The 20,475-nt window shown below is 36.2% G+C and overlaps 1 protein-coding gene across 4 annotated transcripts in view; it reads left to right on the forward strand.

Moving 5' to 3' along the window:
- The window catches only part of NCKAP5 (NCK associated protein 5), a 711,275-nt gene that overhangs the window by 415,247 nt on the left and 275,553 nt on the right, over positions 1-20,475 (forward strand). The gene's annotated exons all lie outside the window — the stretch shown is intronic.

A 20,475-nucleotide genomic window follows, 5' to 3' on the forward strand; every position in this document is an offset into this window, starting at 1 on the left:
TCCTATAAGGCTAAATGGCAGGGAAGGGTGGAAGGAACTAAGCGTTTAAATCTTCCACCCCCAGGCAGCGTTCAGAGGGGGGAAGAAGGAAAGCGATACGACTTCATTGTGAGCAAAAAAGCTCACGCCACTGTTCAGATGCAATAAACTCTGCGGCTATCTATCGGAATGGCAGGGGTAGAAAGAGTGGTTGTAGGGAGGGGGCACGGAGCAACGCCGAAGCCTCCCTCCACTTCAGGGCACGAATCAGCACTTCCCTATAATGCGAGCGATCTCCGACTGCCTGATGTTAAAGAGCCAATGTCGAGAGATCGTAATGCAATTAGGAGGCTAAAGAGTCCTAAAGACAAACTGGTCAATTTTCAAACCTGCTAGAAAAATGAATTTTCCTGTTTCGGCCAAGGAAGAAGCACAAGCACTGCCTATCCCTCATGAGGCTGAGCCAAAACTGTGGAATGCTGGGGTGGAGTCCCGTGGAGGAGGAGGAGCATTCCAGAAATTAAGCCCAGCCTAGACATGCAGAGACTGAAGCATCTCCCACTACTGGATGATCTGAACAGCTCATGGGAGAATATGCACTTAAGGAAGTTTCAAGGAGCAATGACACATTGACATGTAGTTGACTCCTGTCACTGCCTCTTTTACATCTCCTTAACTCAGAGACACATTTTCCTGGGTATGTTTATTTGCTTGCTAAGAATCCAAGTACTGCAGACCATTAGTTGCCACTACTTTTCCTATTTTTATGGATGAAAGAAGCTTCTCTAAAGGTACGTTCAGAAAGAGTAAGGACATACTTCTACCACTCCCATTTGCTGGTTGAAGTTAGCTCACCAAGCCTCCATTTTCTTCAACTATGTATTTCATAAAATGTGGACACATTTTCTCCATAGATATCGGTTTGTAGAAGAGGGTGTTTTTTTAGTTTTCTAGTGAAAATACAGTATGCTATTCCTCCTGGGGATAGGTGCTTATATTCTATTTATCTGGTTGCTGTTCCATCATTATATATCCAACAGTGTATTGGTTTCTAGATGATAAAGTGAACTGAATGTATTCAGCTATTCCACATATTTTTATGCAAGTTTGTTTTGTTCTTGGTTACATTAGAGATAAAATGTTAAAACATTTTTTTTAATATTGCAAGGGTATATTGCTGTTGTTTTTAATAAGTCATCCATAATATATTTTTCTTATGAATTTTCTAATCATAAGTATATATTTACAAAGAATCATGAGCTAGGACACTTGGTCTTCTGTGTTTTATAATGAGTACAATCTATGAACAGATTTTAATTTCCTTTTATCCATTATGGTACAATAAACTATATGCTGTTTTTCTGCTTGTGCTTCATTATGTATTTTGTATTATTATTTATATCACCCAGAACAGTTGGTTTGAATATAACCTTTTGAGTATAAATGAAATCATGATGTGACATCATGTTTACACGAGTGTAGTTTAGCAGTTACACTACATACTTACACTGAAAGTAAGGTAGTTTGGTGTAGGTATAAGACTAGGACTTTTCTTAAAAGCATCTTAAAAAAAAGATTCATATACAGTCCACAAAAAGGTTAGTTACTGGAAACCTCTACAAAGACCAATCTGAATTCACTCTGTGTAGGTTTATCTTGTTGAACATATCAGTAAATAAAGTTAAAGAAAGTGAATTAGAAATAACATACATACCATATTTTTATATATATGTAATGGGAATTTAATTAATTAATTCATTTATTTATTCATTCATTCATTCATATTCTGCCTTGTTTACTTTTTCAAATAACTCAAGGCAGGGAATTTACCCAACGCACTTTTCTCCTCCTATTGCCCCCACAACATCAACCCTTTGAGGTTTATTAATTAATAAGTATTAATACTCTGAATGACCTACCATTACCACTGTATCACTCTAATAAATATGTATATTTGAGTGTGTATGTGAATTCTCTCTATAGATAGTAAATATCTGATGTGTGCATGCAACTCTTGTTATTTGAGTGTAAGCAAATAAAATAAAATTGTATGAGCAGGGCTATAATTAACATTAAATGTAATCATTTAAACTTTATGTTTGTAGCCTTTGTCCATATGTATCTAGTGTAGAAAACTGGAAGCAAGAAACCTTTTGGGGAAGCTGATTCCCACCCCCAAAATTTGGTTATATCTAATAGCAAGGATTTGAGTTACAGTTCAACAGGATTCATCTGGCTTAAGTGTTAGTCTATTGCTAAATGTTTCTACAATCACAATTATATTATATTTCATTTCAATAGAAGTTCTATGTTAAATTATTTGCTAGAGATGGTTTGAACATCTTCAATAGACACACATATATACAGCAAGAGAGATTATCTGAGTTCTTTCCATTTATCAAATTCTGTAACTTTTTAATTCATGATATGAACCAGCAGACATGCATTAAGCCTTTTGTAAACAATAACAGACTTTTCTTCCCCACATAAAATAACTTGCTTGTTTTTAAAAAAAAAAAAAAATCGTGGAGATCGATGGAAGCTTTGTTGTACTCACTTATTTTTGGCTGCCTGTTTTCTATTAATATTTTATTTAATCATATTCAATTAATGTCTTAGTTGATGTCATAAATATATTATAGACCATCTTTAGATCTTATTCTTTCTCTTGAGAATCTACTTTCTGTTTGGAAATTGAAGACCTAAGTTCATGTATATTGTGCAAATCTTACGAATTATCCTGATTCTCACTGCCTCTGGGATTTCAGTATTTCTAATTATTGTATACTTGAGCTGTGCTCCTACTGCCATGACCCATTGGCTTTGCTCGCCCATTCATGGAAAATGTCAGCATGACGTAAACAAATATAGTATTTTAAAGCCTTGAAAAGTTTCCAGTTGAAGATTTTCGGCTCAGTGTTACTGTGTGCTGTTAGACCTACTAGTAAGGAAATTTGACAAAGTTGAAGGCTGAACGGGTTAGGTGTATTGGGGCAACAAGATCAGAATAGTTAGGAGTGTCCACAGCATGTGGAAATTTTGTGAACATAAAAAAATATGTGCTATTGCCCCAAAGAAGGTTTGGTCCCTTACATATTTGTGTGCAATATTAAGACACAGTACAAAAAGGGTCACGTACAAAAAGAGCCACATTTGTTCCACAATATCACAATACAGGTTTCATCACTTACCACTTTCTCTTCTCCTTGGATGCTCATGGGAATGGCACAGATTCTTTAGAGTTTTGTGTCCATAATTTTCTTTGTTTTCTTGAGACAGAACTGTTCAAAACATGTTTTGATACTCTTAATGCTCTTTGAGTGCTACATTGGAAAAATATTTAATTCCTTTTGCAATCAGAGTAAATGCGTTGAATTGTTAATTGTTTAGAAGCAAAGAAACTTGCAAATTACTGAATTCTCTGTAGAGTAGGAGAGAGGGTGAAAAGGGCAGTCTCTAAGTTTGATGAATAAATAAAAATGTGTGTGTGTATGTTTGTGTGTATGTGTTCCTTTAGGACAGTCTTCTCTCCCTGTGGCTGCCTGGACTAGTCTGTGCAGTTTCCTTGGCAACGTTTTCAGAAATGATTTGTCATTGCCTTCTTCCTAGGGCTGAGAAAGAGTGGCTTAGGCCAGAAGTGGTATTCAGCCAGTTCAGACTGGTTCTGGCGTACCAGTAGAGGAAATTTTGAGTAGTTTGGAGAACCAGAAAGTACCACCTCTGGCTGGCCCCGCCCACACCTGCCCTGCCCTTTCCTGTCCTATATTCCCTTGGTTTTTAGCTCAGCTGATTCATGTAGCAGAGCGGATTGTCACGCCTCAGGCTGAGCTAAAAAACAGCTCATCTCACTAGCGCTGACACAGAGGGCGATTTTTGAATGTTGCGCGCATGTGCAAAGTGTGCTCTCATAGAACCAGTAGGAAAACATGTGGAATCCCACCACTGGCTTAGACCTAAGGTGGGACTAGAACTCCTAGGTTTTTAGCCTACTGTCTAAAGTGGAAGCACTTAGCAGATAACAACAGGTTTTGTGAATGTGTAGAGACGCAGAGCCCAGTCCATCTGTTGGTACCAGAAACATGTACCGATAATGACTTATTTTTGGCCAATGACAGAGCCAAGATGGTGGCTTCATTCTGGCAGTTTAAAGTTTGATCTAGACATGGAAGAAGAAGAAGCTTGGTGCCTTAACGACTATAACGAACTGGCTTTTTACTTAGTGGAATAAAGTATTAATTCTTAAGTAATACTTAAAAATAAAGTATGTGGTAACATAAAACATAATATACTGATGTTAGTATACAGAAGAGAAGTGTTAACATTTCATATGCTGTATTGCAATATTCAAAAATTAAAATTAGCTTAAAATATAGTACAGCCGATTATTATTTTTTGGGAATTATTCATATATGGCTTTAGTGAGTCAGTCTATCAAACCAAATTTACAGCCCATATGTTTAGTTTCCACAATAATTTCAGTTTACTAATATCTAATTAATAGAGTAGAGTATAGTGCAGTATGATTTTTTTTAATGAACTAGTACTTTCCTTAGTTCTTTCATGAATTGTAACGCAGGTTACGTAGGCTGTGTTCTCCCAAAGGTGCTTTTTCAAGAAGTAATTGGACTTTCTGGTTTTTCTTTGAAGATGTTTCACTTCTCATCTGAAGAAGCTTTTTGGATGAGAAGTGAAACATCTTCAAAGAAAAACCAAAACACCCAGTTGCTTCTTGAAAAAGCACCTTTGGGATAACCATGACCTGGATGACTGAGAATCTCCATAGACACATAGGCTGTGTTCATAGGCTGTGTTCATGTCTAAGATAGCAAAGTAACAATATCCAAGCTTGTTATATATATTCTTGCTATTTATCAAAATATTTATTTCCCAAAGACTTTATAGAAGGTAAAATCAACTGTACTTGGGATGCAGAATAATCCAAAATACTTCACTAGTCATGAGCAGAAAGGAAGTTTTATTTTGGGATATGTATTATATATTTTATCTGCTTTTCCTCCATTGAATCCAGAGTATAGTCCATAGCATCTGTTTTATTCTCCCAGCAGTCATTCTCTAAACTGAGGAATTTAGACATACCGCACAAAATTAAATCATGTTGGAATTGAGACTACATTCCACGTGCTATACCAGAAAGAAAGGAAGAATTTATCATTTGATATGTACATCAGGTCTTCCCCAATTCCCATATCAGTCAATTCTCAGCGACAGAGTAACACATTTTTTTCATATTATGCATTTTTCAATGATTACTAGCCAGTTAGTAATTTTTTCAAGAACAGTTGTTCTTACCTTGGTTTTATTAATATTAGGCTTTATCACTGCTTCCTTAACTGAATTATTTATTTCTTAATAACACATTTACTGTTTTGAAGTTCATATAATAATGTATAATCAGGCAAATTATCAAGATATTTTGCACAGAAATCCTAACGATCCCATGGATGATGTTTGATTTGAACTGTTCTTGAAAGCCCCAAATAATTATTTTCTTTGCTCCTGTGTTGCTTGGTGCAATCATCAAATAAGTATTGTCCCAAGGAGATAAAGTTGAAGCAAAGTAGCAGTTTTCCTCCCTATAAATCCATGCTTTTGTTTTGATTATAATGACTTTGTGTTATGCTCTTTAATTAAAATATTAATTAACTACTTCCTGTGAAAATCTATGTACAGAAATATACTTTAAGATAACACTTCAAATTATTTAATAAATGAAAAATGCCATATCCATACTGATTTGTTCAATTATGTTCTTGAATATTCTACCACAATTTGGGATTCATCCAATTGTTCTTTTTTGTAGTAAAAGGAAAGTCAATTTTAAGTAGAAACTGTTGCATGCCTGTTAAACAAAAAATGAAGTTACTCAAAATCATATTTAAGCCCATAAATTATTGTCAACAAGTTGCTTTTGTTTTTGGGTTGCTGCCAGTAATCCTTAAGGCTCTGAAAAGCATTTATACTTGATCCTTTGTTTTCTCATCTAATGGATCATTGAACAGAAATTTCACAATTACTACGTTGACACCTTGGGCAATTTGGAAAGGCCTTTAGGAAGTTTCAGATATGATTCGGAGTGTCAAATTTTTTCATTCTTCTTCTGACTAAAGCATAACACGTCCACACTGAGATATCTGGCCTTCAGAACTTGATGTTTGAGTTATGATGTTTCTCACATTAATCTTAGTTAAGCTCTGAATGCTGTATTATTCATTCTAAAAGGACTTGAAGGAAGAACTGTACTTTCTTGAATAGTGAATATCTGGTTCTGTAAAGGTGTCATGAGGCTTTTATCGTAGGCGCTAAAAACCACATCATATAGAAAGCATAAGGAAGATTTGATCTAAAGCTTTAACATGATTAATAACAGAGTTCTGATGAACTTTTTAAAAAAGAAGTTTGGCTATTTTTTCCTATTTCTGTTAATTTTCCCCGTTTTCCTTTCTTTACAAATTGCATATGTTCTGATCCCTAATTAAAACCGGAAAAATATTACTAAGTCAACTGAAGTCGATAAATTAATTCAGAGCTTTTAAATAAAGGATATTGATACTTGATTAGAAAGCTCCATATGGATCTTTGCTTCATATGAATAGGGCTCTTCATTCTGTTTCCAGATGTTTGGATATAAGGTCACAAAATTTCCTTGTCTAAGCAAGAATAATACAGTATTTATGGGCTGTTAGAACCCCTCCTCCTTTTATTTTTCGTTCTCCTTCCCTTTAACTAGATTTGGCTCTAGTTTTGAATACGTACATTTATCCTGGAATTGTGACTGCTGTTTCTCCCTTTGGTTCTAGGTAAACCATAGTTGCATGATATAAACTATTTGTCTCGATATTAAATGTTGAGTCAAATTTGCAGTTAACACTATCCTATTTTGGCAAGTAACTACTTTTTTAAGGGAAAGGCAGTAGTATTTATGGTAGCTTGATGATCCGATTTAGTTTATTGGAGGACCCATTGTACAAGTAGTCCCTGACTTAACAGCCATTTGTTTAGTGACCATTTGATGTTTCAGGTGCACTGAAAAAACTGACATATGGCCAGCTTTTCACACTTGTAACCGTTGCAGCATCCCCATGGTCAATTGATCAAAATTCAGATGCTTGGCATCTGGTTCATATTTATGTCAGTTCCACTGCCCTGGATCATATGAACACCATTTATAATCTTCCCGGCTGTCTTCTGACAAGCAAAGTCAATAGGGGAAGCCATGATTCACTTGACATCTGCTGTGATTGGCTTAACAACTTGAGGTGTGAAAAAAATGAAACTTTCGTTTTGGGTTTCACGGATTAGATAGATTTGTTGCTTTAGAAATGGCTAGTTTATACTAACTATGTTGGCAACGGGAAGGGCATCCGGCAGGAAACACTTTCATTCCATTCAGTTGCCCAGACTGTACCCTAGAAGAGATTGTGGGTTTCGTTAAAAAAGGATGATGATGAGTTTATGCTACTATGTAAAAGTAAAAAGTTGGTGTTTGATGTTACTATCTGATTTTACTGCACCAAAGAGAGTCGGAAGGCAATGCTTTTTCTTTCTTTTTCCCTTCTTTTCTGCACTTTTCCCTTCCCTTTTCCCACCCCTATTTTTCCTACCATTTGTTTTTATATTTTTGTATTTTATACTGTAAACTAATAAAAAAGAAAAAACAACTGTGGCAAAAAAAAGATCATAGAATGGAACAAAACCCACTTAACAATTCCTTTGCTTAGCTATGGAAATTTTCATAATCTGTAAACTGCTGTGAAGGTTTTCAACATGGAAGAACAGCCTAGCAATTTTCCTAATAATTTTTAAATTAATAAATGCTCTTTCTGTGGTGTCAGAAATAAGTCAAAAGTTGTGAAGCACTAAAATATAACCAAAAAAAAACACACCCTGGCATAATGATTACTAGTAATCGGAACTGGTCTCTTTGCTTTAGGCAATATAACATAGCTGCTCGCACTGCTGAGAGTTGAGTGGGTTGCAGGAAAGATAGTAATTTGCAGTTATTTTGATAAAGCTGTATAACACTAATTCTGATATTTTAATTTTTGGGGTGGGTGGGTTGTGGTAGCTTCTTTATTCCAGTTAATGGCTTTCACTTGTTTTGGTTTTGTGAGACAGGATAATTAAGTCTGGAAGGGAGTTTGAGCAAATCACTTGGAATTCTATTCTCTGTATTTTTTTTATTTATATTTTTGCCTGAGAATGGTTGTTGTTTAAATCAGGCAAAATGTAAATTGCAGTGATGCATGGCAGCAGGTATTTAATCCTTTTGCTTGTGCTTTCTCTCCATTTTCTGCTTAGATCATTCTAGCACTAGTTTTTTTGCTTGAGTGATGATTTGTAATTCTACATTGCATGACTCTAGAGAGGATTATCCTTTACAAGTTTTACAACTGGATTTGACCACTGAATTTAATCTACCTAGTAAATCCAAAGAGAGAATACTGCAACTTTTTTTTTGTAAAAATAGGAAAAACACTGCCTCTTGAAAGGATTATGATAAAATATGTATCATATGTTGCTTTTCACATTAGGAAGTTTGACCAGCAATTAGCAGCATGTAACTTTATTGGACTGAATCCTGAGGTGGAAAGTAGTTTATTGATTTATTTGTAATAAAAATAGAAATATAAAGACAATTATAAATATAATAACAATTAAAATTACAAAGAGTTAAATGCAACTAAAAATTAGGATTAGGTCACCAACTATTTCTCAGGATAAGGTAATTACAAGTGCAAGACAAATTAAGTCAGTTTTAGGGATACTAAATCATCATACTATGTCATAGGGTTGTTTGATTTTGGTTTAATGCCATGCATAAATCCAGTCATAGTATTTTGTAAGCCATAGTTTACATCTTATCTGGTACATATCAAATAAAACATAATTAAGCATGCTAGCCTTTGACAAGGAGATAGCCAGGCATCAAATCAAGCAGCACTATATGTACTTGTCTAATTCCAAATTACTTACATAAAGTTTCTGGTCTATATAATGCTACATAATAATTATAGTGTGAAAGAAATCTGAAGGGAATTTAAATCCTCATCTGGTTTAGAAGCTGAATATTGGATTTAGAAGTTGGAAATATCCAGAGGTTCTCAGCATCAGAAATGAATAGAAAATGACTTCACCTTTTAGTGTAGGAAGAAAATCTCACTTAGCAGTAGCACGTCTACTTATATACTGCTTCACAGTGCTTTTACAGCCCTCTGTAAAGCAGTTTACAGAGTCAGCCTACTGTCCCCAACAATCTGGGTCCTCATTTTACCCACCTCGGAAGGATGGAAAGCTGAGTCAACCTTGAGTCCGGTAAGATTTGACCTGCCAAATTGCAGGCAGCTGGCAGTCAGAAATAGCCTGCAATATTGCATTCTAACCACTGAGACACCAGAGGTTGCAAAAGCTCATATTAGCGATTACATCATGGCAACAAGGGTGGCAAAATATTTGTCTCTCATTGCATCCACTAATAACTTTCTGGTGGCTCTTTCTACGGTGGACTTGTTTCTGCTAGGTAAGGCTTCTGTAAGAAATATTCTATCCATTTGGATGAGAAAATTGCTTGAATCCTTACTAAATTAGACTCTGAATGTAGAGGTCCTGCTGAGATGCTGGGAGTATGGTCTGGTGATATGATCTGGGAAGAGTTTGAATCAATATGATTTTATATGTAGATACAACAGCTACATTTTAAGGTATCAATAAAGGAGAATATTTGTAGCTCAGGGTTGAAATGAGGGGTCCTTGGTGCTCTCTAAGATTTAACCATAGTTTCAGTTGGAAAATGTGACAATCCTAGACCAGGCCAAGTCCAAAAGTATCGGGGAATTTATAGAAGCCTGGGACTCTGACAAATCAGGCATCAATAAACACATAGACATTAACAACATCTATAGATTATGCAAAAAAGACAATTAACCTGCCCAAAAGTGCAAAAGACTCCAGCACTTCTCCACCAATAATCAGTACTCAGATCAGCATAGATCTGTGATGGAGAACCTATGGCAAAGAGGTGGCATGCAGAGCCCTCTCTCTGGGCATATGAGCCATCGCTGCAGCTAAGCTCTGCCGCGCATGCATGCTTGTGCCTCCCGCTGGCCAGCTGGTCTTTGGGTCTCTGCCGTGCATGTGTGGGGTGCACATACAGAAGTTGTGCAAGCATGTGTGGGGTGCACACACAGGAGTTGTGTATGCATGCATGAGGTGGGGTACACGTACGGGAGTCATGCTTGGCCCACAGGGTGCATGCACAAGGGTCACATGTGCATGCGTGGGGATGCAGGGGTCACACACACATGCAAGGGTGCATGGGGATCGCATTTTGGGGATGCACATGCATGTATGTGGTTTCGGCACTTGGTGCCAAAAAGGTAAGCCATCACTGGCATAGATTAACTCCAAGTTTAACTTCAGACCAAAAAGTAATACGCCAATCAAGAAACTGTTAAAAGAGCCATCAGTAAACAGCCCAACCAAAGAACCTCTAAGACTGCCCTCACCCACACAGACAGGCAAGTCACCAGAATATAAACTGACAGTAAACAGCACTGATGAAGTTACTTAGTTAGGATAATGAAACATCTGCAAGAAAACAAGCAAGCTCAGAGAGCACCAAGGACCCTTCATTTTAAGGAATCTTGTTTGGGTCATGGAACCAGTCAATTTTTTCAAGTTATACTTCATTTTTATCTGTGTTAAATTGAATAAAATATACCTTTTACGTGTTACAGTATAACTTTTACAATTATTGTAAGGGACAGAATTGAAGATAGAAAAGGGTTGGCAAGAAGATTGATAACAGCAGTGGGAAGGCACTGAGGAAATTAGGATACATGGTTGAAAGACCATGAAAAGAGGGGAACGGGGAGTCAGTAGGAAGTCTGAGAAAAATCAGGAATAGATATGGAAATTGAAAGAAGGAGCTAACTGATAATTTGGTGGTAGCCAGATGAAGATCTTAGGAAGATGGGGAGGGAAGGGATATTGTTGTTGTTTCCTAATTTAAATAACAACCTAGAAATGTGGGAAATAATTCATAAGCTTATTCACAACTGTTATCAGAACTAAGGTTTACTCAAGCTATTATGAAATCATTTCTTAACCTAAACCGAGGAGTCTTTTCGCCAGCATGTGAAAATTGTGAAGCATCCGAGAGCATCTAAAACCATGAAATATTCAATTAATTAATGTTCAATTAATCCTAAATCCCCTTAGATGTAAACTAGCAAGCTATAATTTGACAAGCTTTTAAATGAGTACACTTTTATGAGGGCTGATGCCCAGTGGCTGAAACTCCTTCATTAGAAGATGTGGCAGCAACTACCAGTTCTGCTAATTTCAAAAAAGGATTCGACAAATTCATGGATGGACCTGATGGGGATCACTGTCTATTATCCTTGACTAGGATGCAACTGTCTGTGAAGGCATCTGCTGGGAGACTAGTAGGCTTCCTTGTGCAGTTGGTTGGCCATTGTGAGAACCAAGCCCCTTTTTCCGACTTACCTAAATGTTGCTTGGCTCTGGATTCACCTCCAACATGCTTTAGAACATTTCTGTCCATCCTTTATTGAAAGGCTTCACCTTTGCTGTGGTCATTGTCAATACTCCAGATCAAATTATCCATCCAGTTGGGTTAAAGGTCTTTCCTTTTCATTGGCAGTGTGCATGAGAAACTTAGTGTTGAATAAAAAAGCACAGACACTCATTTTCTTTAATACACCTCAGTGAGTTCTAAAGGTTTTCTTTTTCAGTGTTAACATTCAAATAGCTTATATTTAGGCATATATATACATACATACATACATACATGCATACATACATACATACATACATACATTCTTAAGTTTTTGTGGGTACTTACATGAATGGTATTCAGCTTTGTTCGGGTATTTTCCCACGTCATTATAGTTGTGCTTTTAAAGTTGTAGCAATGTTTCGGCAGAATCTCATCTGCCATCATCAGGCTTCTGTATTGTGTTCGTCTGTGAGTCAGACTTTTACAGTTGTTTCAGTTTTAAATTTGGGGCTAGCCTACTGCTGTGCCAGAATGGTTTTTTCTTCATCCTGATTGGTTGGGAGTCTTGGTCTGTGTTTATTGGTCTTGGAGTTTGCTGTGTTCTGCTTGATTGGTGTTTCTAATATCTTCTGTCTGTTTTGTGGCTTTTTTTGTCTTGGTTGGCTGGCAACATTGTGTTCCTGTATTGGAGGCTTTTAGTTCAGCTTGGCTCCGAGTAAATGGACGGCTATCATAACAAATCTATTCTATATAATTATTATATTTTTTGCTGTGGTCATTGCCTCCATTATTACTTCTAGTACCAGATAAGACCATTATAACAATAGCACTTAGACTTATATACTGCTTCACAGTGTTTTACAGCCCTGTCTATGGTGACATTATATGTTTTTAGTGTGAAATATTGAAATACTTCAGCTTCAACCACAACAATACAAGAGCACACAATAGATACAAATGCAAGGTAAACTGCACCAAACTTATTTGCAGGAAATACAACTTCAGCAACAGAGTGGTCAATGTCTGGAATACTCTACCTGACTCTGTGGTTTCTTCCCCAAACCCCAAAAACTTTAACCTTAGACTGTCTACTATTGACCTCACGCCTTTCCTAAGAGGTCTGTACATAAGCGCACCAATGTGCCTATCATCCCTGTCCTAATGTTTCTTTTTATTCGTATCCATTTTCATGTATTCATAAGCATGTTTATACTTATACCTGTTATCTAATACTTGCTTGACAAATAAATAAATAAATAAATAAATCTGTCCTTCACCCCCACACCTGCAGCTGTTTGAAAGTTTCCTTTCCCTAAATGCCAGGAAACAATACCATGTTTTGTCATTAATTATGGTGAAATGAGCTTCAGGGACCACAAGTATGGCTGTGGGGTCTTCAAAAAAAATAAGTGTTTTTAAACTAAAAGCTCATTTCTGCAGATTTCATCCAATCAATAAACATTTGACTGTATATAGACACACACATGAATGGATACATACACATGTATTGCAGATGAGAACAAAGAGAAGCAATGTGGAAATGGTTTGACTACTGCAGATATTGCATTTACTCCAGTGAGAGGGAGGTACAAATCTGTCAAGCTGGTTTTCGGTTCAGTTTTCTCATTTTCCTGCTTGTAGTTTTTCCACCCCATTTCTGCACCAGTTTTATATTTTTTAAACATCTCAAAATGAGTAAGGTGATTAAGAAGTACGAATCTCTTCTTTTACATAGTTTCAATACATTTTCTCTTAATATACACCCTTGTACACATTTTTAATTTCACAAGCCTCAGAAATCACATTTAGATTTGCCTGTCCATTGGGGAGAGTGCATTGTATATAATTGCATTGATAAATATTTCAAATTCATTTTCTTCCATTCCTAGACTTAAGCATTTATGATTGCATTTGTTGTTTATTTATGCTTTTATCTGGTTATTTACTTTTTGTAGAGCAATATCTTCTATCCTCTTTTATTACTACTTAACTGTGTGTTAAAGTTGTTTTTCTGTGAAGGTGAACTACAGATGTGGAAGTCACTATTTATGCAGATTAAATTCAGTGTAGATGATGGACTCCTTAGAAATACTGTGACTTTATTCTACTTTATTACTGCACCATGAACATGAAAACATGACCAAGAAAATGATATTGAGTCAAATGCATATTACCCCCCTCAAAACTGAATTCCCCTTTGGTTACTTGACATATTTCAAAATAAGTGTTCCAACCTGGCCTCTTCCCTAAACTCTGTTCATCAATCTGTGGGCTGCTAATTTTATGCTTTAAAGTATATAGAAATCCAACTGCAGAAGGATTTCTGGGGCAAATTGAAATTTTAGAAATGCATCAAAATTCAAAAATGAAGGGGAAAAAGATAAAAGAAAAAGAGAAATAATATGCCACAGATCTATTACATTAAATAAAGTTACTTCATTGAAAATGAAATCACCTTCAATTTATGAAAGAAGGCTGCTGTATATGTGGAATACATGGCTTTCTTTCTAAGGAGCAAGACCGGCACACAGTTGGGCATCTGACAGCCAGGGTAATATTAGGAAAAAATGTGGTGTATAAGTCTAAGTGCTATCGGTGTTGCTGTTTGTCTTAATAGTTACTATTCCCATATTTATTAAATATATGACTGACTTAACACATGGGAATTTTTAGATAATTTGTGAACAGTGTCAAGTGAAATCAATTCTGCTTATGAAGTTCAGCCTATAGTACCACTTCAGATTTTCTGAGACCTTGTAAGGTTGATTGAAAAAAAAAAAAAAGCAAGAGTTCATAATTTGAAAATTAATGCAGTGGCTATAAAGAGTTTTGTCCTACTGGTGTAATAATGCAAAACACTTGTAGTGAAAAAGAAACTCATTTTCAGGTAAACATTTTTAGAGACCCCTGCTAGGTATGCGTTGTTACAAAATATGGCTTTAGAAATCCTTGTTTCCCTTCAGTCACATCATAGTACCAGCTTAAGAGGATAATGTTCAAATAGTACATTATTTCAACACTTTGGACTTCATTTTCAAAGGTTAGCATGGGGTTTAAGCCACGGGATTCCCATTAGGCTGGATGGGAGCTTTATAGCTAAAAACCCACACCGTATTTGGAAAATGTATTTCTGACTGTGTTGAAGATAAATGCTATGTGCAAGTGGTTGAGACATGAGTAAATAAAGGATGGTGTAGCTCCCATTCTGAGGCTATCATTAAGACCAAGCCCTCCCTCACCTTAACTCTCCGTACAAATCATGCTCTGCTGGATTCTCTGCCCTTTGTTCTCACCCTTTCGGAAGAGTAAATGTACGGAAACTTGCTGTGAACGAATAAAATGCTTTTGTGAATAAGCAGCAACTCCTTTCTTTCATTCGATTCTGTACCACAACCTTTTTAATAGCTTCTTCCCTTTGACTTGTTCATCGTTAATTCAGACACTCTCCTTTCCCTTCTGGAAGTATTTTATGTTTTGCTTTCTTGCACTGTGCACAATTTATTACCTCATTTCATAAATATTCCTTTCTTAAGGTACTTTGCAGAATAGAAATGCGTTTGTGTGTACTTATATGAATATGCATGCATCTGTGTGTGTGTGTGTGCGCGCGCGCGTATGCATGCATAGATAAATACATATGCACATGTACCACACACTGAAGAACCTTTTTTCTTGATTTAAAGAACATTCCTGTTTTGGTAACATTTGTTTCTGGAATCAGAATTTAGAGTGCTTATTTGTATGTACATATATAAGTAATTAAGCATGCATGCATTTGTCTGTGTGCACACATACATACACGCATGTAGCACATGTTGAAGAATCTTTTTGTTTATTTGATTTAAAGGACATTCCTGTTTGGAAAATCCAGAATTAATAGATAACATTTATTTCTGGAATCAGAATTTAGAGAGGTTATTTGAGAACATGAATCTCCACTGCTGCTCTTTTCCATACTTTTTAAGATTTGCCCACTTAGAAGAGGATTGGGGAAGCTATAATATAATTCCTGCATAGCCTGGGTAGCCAGGGACTAGACATTCATTACCTAACAACTAAAGATAAATGTAAAACTAATGCTGATTACTGAAATAGTACACTGATAATTGGATTGGGGCCAGGGAAGCTCAATGCAATTTCTTGCTCAACAAGATAATTTTTTGGTGATTTTGAATCAATAACCCCTATTGATACACTTTTCATAATTTGGGCATAGTATCAAAAATTAAATGTAGTTATATTTATCTGAAAGATAGTCATTCTCTAGTTTTTCTTTGAAAATTTTAGATTTGTGTACTTTATTAGGTCCAATTTGCTTAATGGAAACAATTGATGTTTCCATTATTATTGTGCCCAGTATAAGCATTTAAAAATACATAATTCAAATATTTTTTGAAAAAATAATTTTGTTCCAACAGATAATTTTTTGAGCAAATACCCAAACCGCCTTCACAACTCCCATTACTTTCAGTATCCTTTATTTTGACATCCAGGCTTTTATAATTGATGTTAATCCTAATACTGTATTCTAGAGTGAATTTAATCATTATAACTAAATTCATTTTGGTTATACTTTTACTACCTTAGTCTTAATTTTGAGTGACAGAAGAGTTGTCAATAGAATCATGTCATTCATTATTGATTTTTATTATTTCATTTAATATGACACCTTTGTCTCCTTAGAACAGTGTTTCACAAATAACCTAAATACTTCAACTAGTTTAATAATTAATAAGATACAATAAATTAGTGATTGAAATAATTTAATTAATCTAAATCCCAGTTAAAGAAGCAGCTAAAATAATAATCAGATCACTTCAAAATGTTTGAGTAATGATCTTGACTCCTCTCCTCCAAAGGGCCATCAAGTAGACTGAGTAAACTGTATTCTTCATTACTTCTTCAACTGTGCATTTATAATTGAAAATCTTTGGGGGCTAATGGAAAGCACATGCATGTGGCACACGGATGATAACTGATGGACTGTTATTCTTTACTAATGTAGTAAAAATGTTTTCTTTCAGCTGATTTAGTACAAGAAGGAGGAGAACTCATTAAAAATGTTTCAAGCTGATTACCTTGTATACATTTTTAATTTGACCATTATCTTAATTGCTTGATTGGAAAATTGCAATTGTTCACATGACTGCATGCTTCGAAAATATACAACTGTTTGCTAGTAATAATTGGTGCTTAATCAGTGAAAGGTTAAATTGCCATACCTTTTTCTGTAGTGTTCTACACTCTGTTTACCTATTATACAAAATATAAAAACAATTAAAATTACATTTGTTTAATCAAGAAAGAAAATAACATTTCTGATTGGCTGGCTTTTCCTCATTTGTTGCTTATATCTCTATTTCACAAATGTTAGCCATTCACTACCTGGCTATTTTGTGGTTTATGTGAAGTAAAGGCATTGCTGAAATATTACCGTGTTTCTCATATAATAAGGCCGGGTCTTATTTTTTTTTGAGCCACGAAAAAATGGCTAGGCCATCTTTTTGGGGGTGACTTAATTTCCCCCCCTTGCATCTTCGGGTGGGCGGCGACGGCTTGGATGTTGACCTCGGTGTTGGTGGGGCACTTCGTATCGGGCAGGCAGCACCATATCCGGGTGAGCAACAAAAGTACTTCCTAATGGCAACCCCCCCCCACCATTCCCCCCATTTCGCATGTTTTAATATAGGCCTTAATTTGGGGTGAGGGGCTTAATTTCATTTCATGCCTATAAAACATGCTGGGACTTCCTATTGGGGGAGGCCGTATTGTTGGAGAAAAAGGGTATTCATTGCTGTAACATAGAGATTAAGATCAGGTGTGTTATCAGATACATGTTCCCAACCTCTTGACTTTAGCTGTGTGAATATGGTTACTGGAAAATCTATCTTGATTTTTACTAATTAGGGAAATGATTCTGTAAACTCTCAGATTTCATACCTTCTAGAAATAACAATAAAACACCTTCAAACAAGAACATCTACCTATTCCAGGTTCTTGAGAAGAACTTGATAGGTAGATAAAAAAATGCCAATTTCAATCTAAACATGACTGTGACAAATTACCATAACCACAACAACAATAAGACATAATAAGGCCTGGGAATAGATAAGAGCAGGAAAATTGAAGAAAGAGACAGAGGGGCTAATTCTGGCTGCACAAGACCCAGCCTTAAGAACAAATGCATACAAAGCCAGAATTGAGAAGACAAAATCAGACAGCAAGTGCCACCTCTGCAAAGAAACTGAAGAAACAGGATACAGCTGGTTAGCTGCTTCAAGGAGATCGCACAGACTACAATTCTCTGGAACGTCAAGCAGACAAAAACCTGCCACATAACAATTGTCAGCAAGAAAAATAAAAAGTGTGGAGAGTGGATGTGGGTGTACCTGGAGACAGCAGAATAGAAGATAAAGAACTGGAGAAAATAACAAAATACAAAGACCGGCAAGTAGGAGTAGAAAAACTATAGCAAATGTAAGCAAAGATAATACCCACAGTGATAGACACCTTATGTGCAATCCCAAAGCAACTGGAGCACCACTTGAACACCATCAGCATTGACAAAATCACCACTCAGTCAATTGCAAAATGAAGCTTTACTAGGAACAGTTTGCATCCTGCAATAATACATTTAATATCATTAAACAACATCTGTTTATCACAGATTCTTGGACTTGATGGATTGAGAAAAATGCAAATCCAGTCTCAAAGTCTAGCTGACAGTGTGTAGCCAATAATAGTAACCCTCGTTCTATTTGATAATATTGGGCTGGATGGACAAACCTTAAATAATACAACCTGCTGTGTCTTTTTCACCCAGTACAGTTCTACTACAAAACACAATTAGCATGATAACAAAGTCATGTTATTTTATGTCTGTATGCCTAGATAAGGATAGTACCTTACAACTTTCAAACTAACAATTTAATTCATTGCAAAATCACTATTGTTGATATACACATTTTTTTAAAAAATGACAGCAACAAATGCTTGTTTAGTTTTCCATTATAACAGTTAAAACAGAGCATTGGGATGAGTTACTACATTGTATATTTTCATATGTCTTTAAAAAGTGGTGTTTTCCACATTTAACAATGAAAATAGTAGTTTAAGGTTTCACCCAGCCTGAATAGATACAGTAGGAAACTTTTTTTTTTTAAATGTAAAGCCATCATATTTTTCCACTGACCAAAAGGCTGCCTTTGAAGATCACCTGGAAATTTCAGCTGATCCAGAATGCCGTATGACGCACAGTAATGGGGGCACTTCTTTTGTGTGAGCTGCACTGGCTTCCAGCTTCTTTCTAGGTGCAATTCCAGGTGCTGGTCTTCACCTTTAAAGCCCTTATATGACACAATGCCAGGCTATTTGCAAGACCACCTTTCCTGGAGGACATCTGCCATCCTACCAAGTCAGATAGGGTGGGCACAGTCCTAGTCCATTCCCCTAAATATTGCCATCTGATGGGAGCTAGGAAGGGTGCCTTTTCTGTGGCAGCTCCTGCCCTCTGGAACCACTGCCCCCTGAAGATCAGCAGGCCTCTACCCTTTTAGCCTTCTGTAAGGAGGCATTGAACATCTGGCTCCCCCCCGCCAAGTATTGGGAGAAGAGTAGATAATCAAACATTATTTGGTGCCAGCTGTTAGTTGGTTTGTTTAATATCTGTTGAATTTTATAGCTCTAATGTGATTTCATATATTTTTTAATCTTAAATTAGGGGTCACTCAGAAAGATGGGTGGCTACATATATGTTAAAAATAAATACATACATATATGATGCACTCTTCTGAGAGTTAAACACCTGAACTAGTACATCAATATGTGTTTCTGTATATGAATGTGTTTTGAGTATTTCCTGTGAACCTAATATTGATTCAAATTCAAATATTTTCTTTTAGAGAGCTGAATCTTGCTTCTTGTTTAGATTATTGGAAATAAAGGGAAAGAAAGGGTTAGACCTATTTTCATGCTTGATGTGAGTGTTGGTATATATTCATTTTAGTAATGTGTATGACCACTTTCTGGTTTTTACTTGTATAGAGACATCTTTTCTGTGGAGTAATTGTTCCTTAATGATTATTATGCATGCAACTGCTGAGATTTCCACAATGTCAGTACCACTTTTTGTTTTGTAGCTACTATCATCTCTGTGACTTACTGATTCACATGCATATGAATGTATTGATTCATATAAATGGTGACTCAGCAGGACAGCCAGGGGTGGGATGCCACCGGTTCTGCCCAGCTCTATAGAATCGGTAGCTCTGAAGAGCAACAGACACCAAACCGGTTCTGTGTTTGCTGCTGTTTGGCCCGCCTGTCCGCCTGGGCTCTTACCTGTCCTTTATTTCCTGCTTTTTCAACCTCAACTGCTTTGTGCAGCACAGCTGAGGTTGAAAAAGAAAGAAAAAAGTGGCTTTTCAAATGCTGCGCACCTGTGCGCAGTGCTTTTCAGTTGTCCGGGTGGCACAGCTGATTTTTTTTTACACGTGCGCACAGCAAAACATAGTCACCGAACTGGTAGTAACACTGGTTGAATCCCACCCCTGAGGACAGCCCATCTACCACTTGGGCAAGATGGTGGTAGCTGTTTCTTTTTTGATCCATTTCAGTATGCTGGAGATTTAACCTTGAAAGTGTATTTAAGGCAAGTTTGTGAAGTCACAGGTTAATAGGAAAAAAAAATTGAAGAAAGATTAAGGTCAATGTATAAAATGAAGTTATTCTAATCTGCTGCAGAAAAAAAATAAGACCTGCTGTTTTGGTTGAACATTATACTTGATGGTTTGTTGACATTTGGGAATGACTGTGCTAAGGACCTCTTGATAAATGGAAAGCAGGCATATCAAATCAATAACCATACCAAAACTAACAATTATAACTAGACATCTGAATAGAATGAATTTCTTCGAAAGCTTCCTTAGGAAACAGCATAAATGCTGACCTTACTATAA

This window comes from Notechis scutatus, chromosome 1, assembly GCF_049901735.1.
Source record: "Notechis scutatus isolate UNSWTSFEM ecotype Mainland chromosome 1, rNotScu1.2, whole genome shotgun sequence".
Taxonomy (NCBI): Eukaryota; Metazoa; Chordata; class Lepidosauria; order Squamata; family Elapidae; genus Notechis; species Notechis scutatus.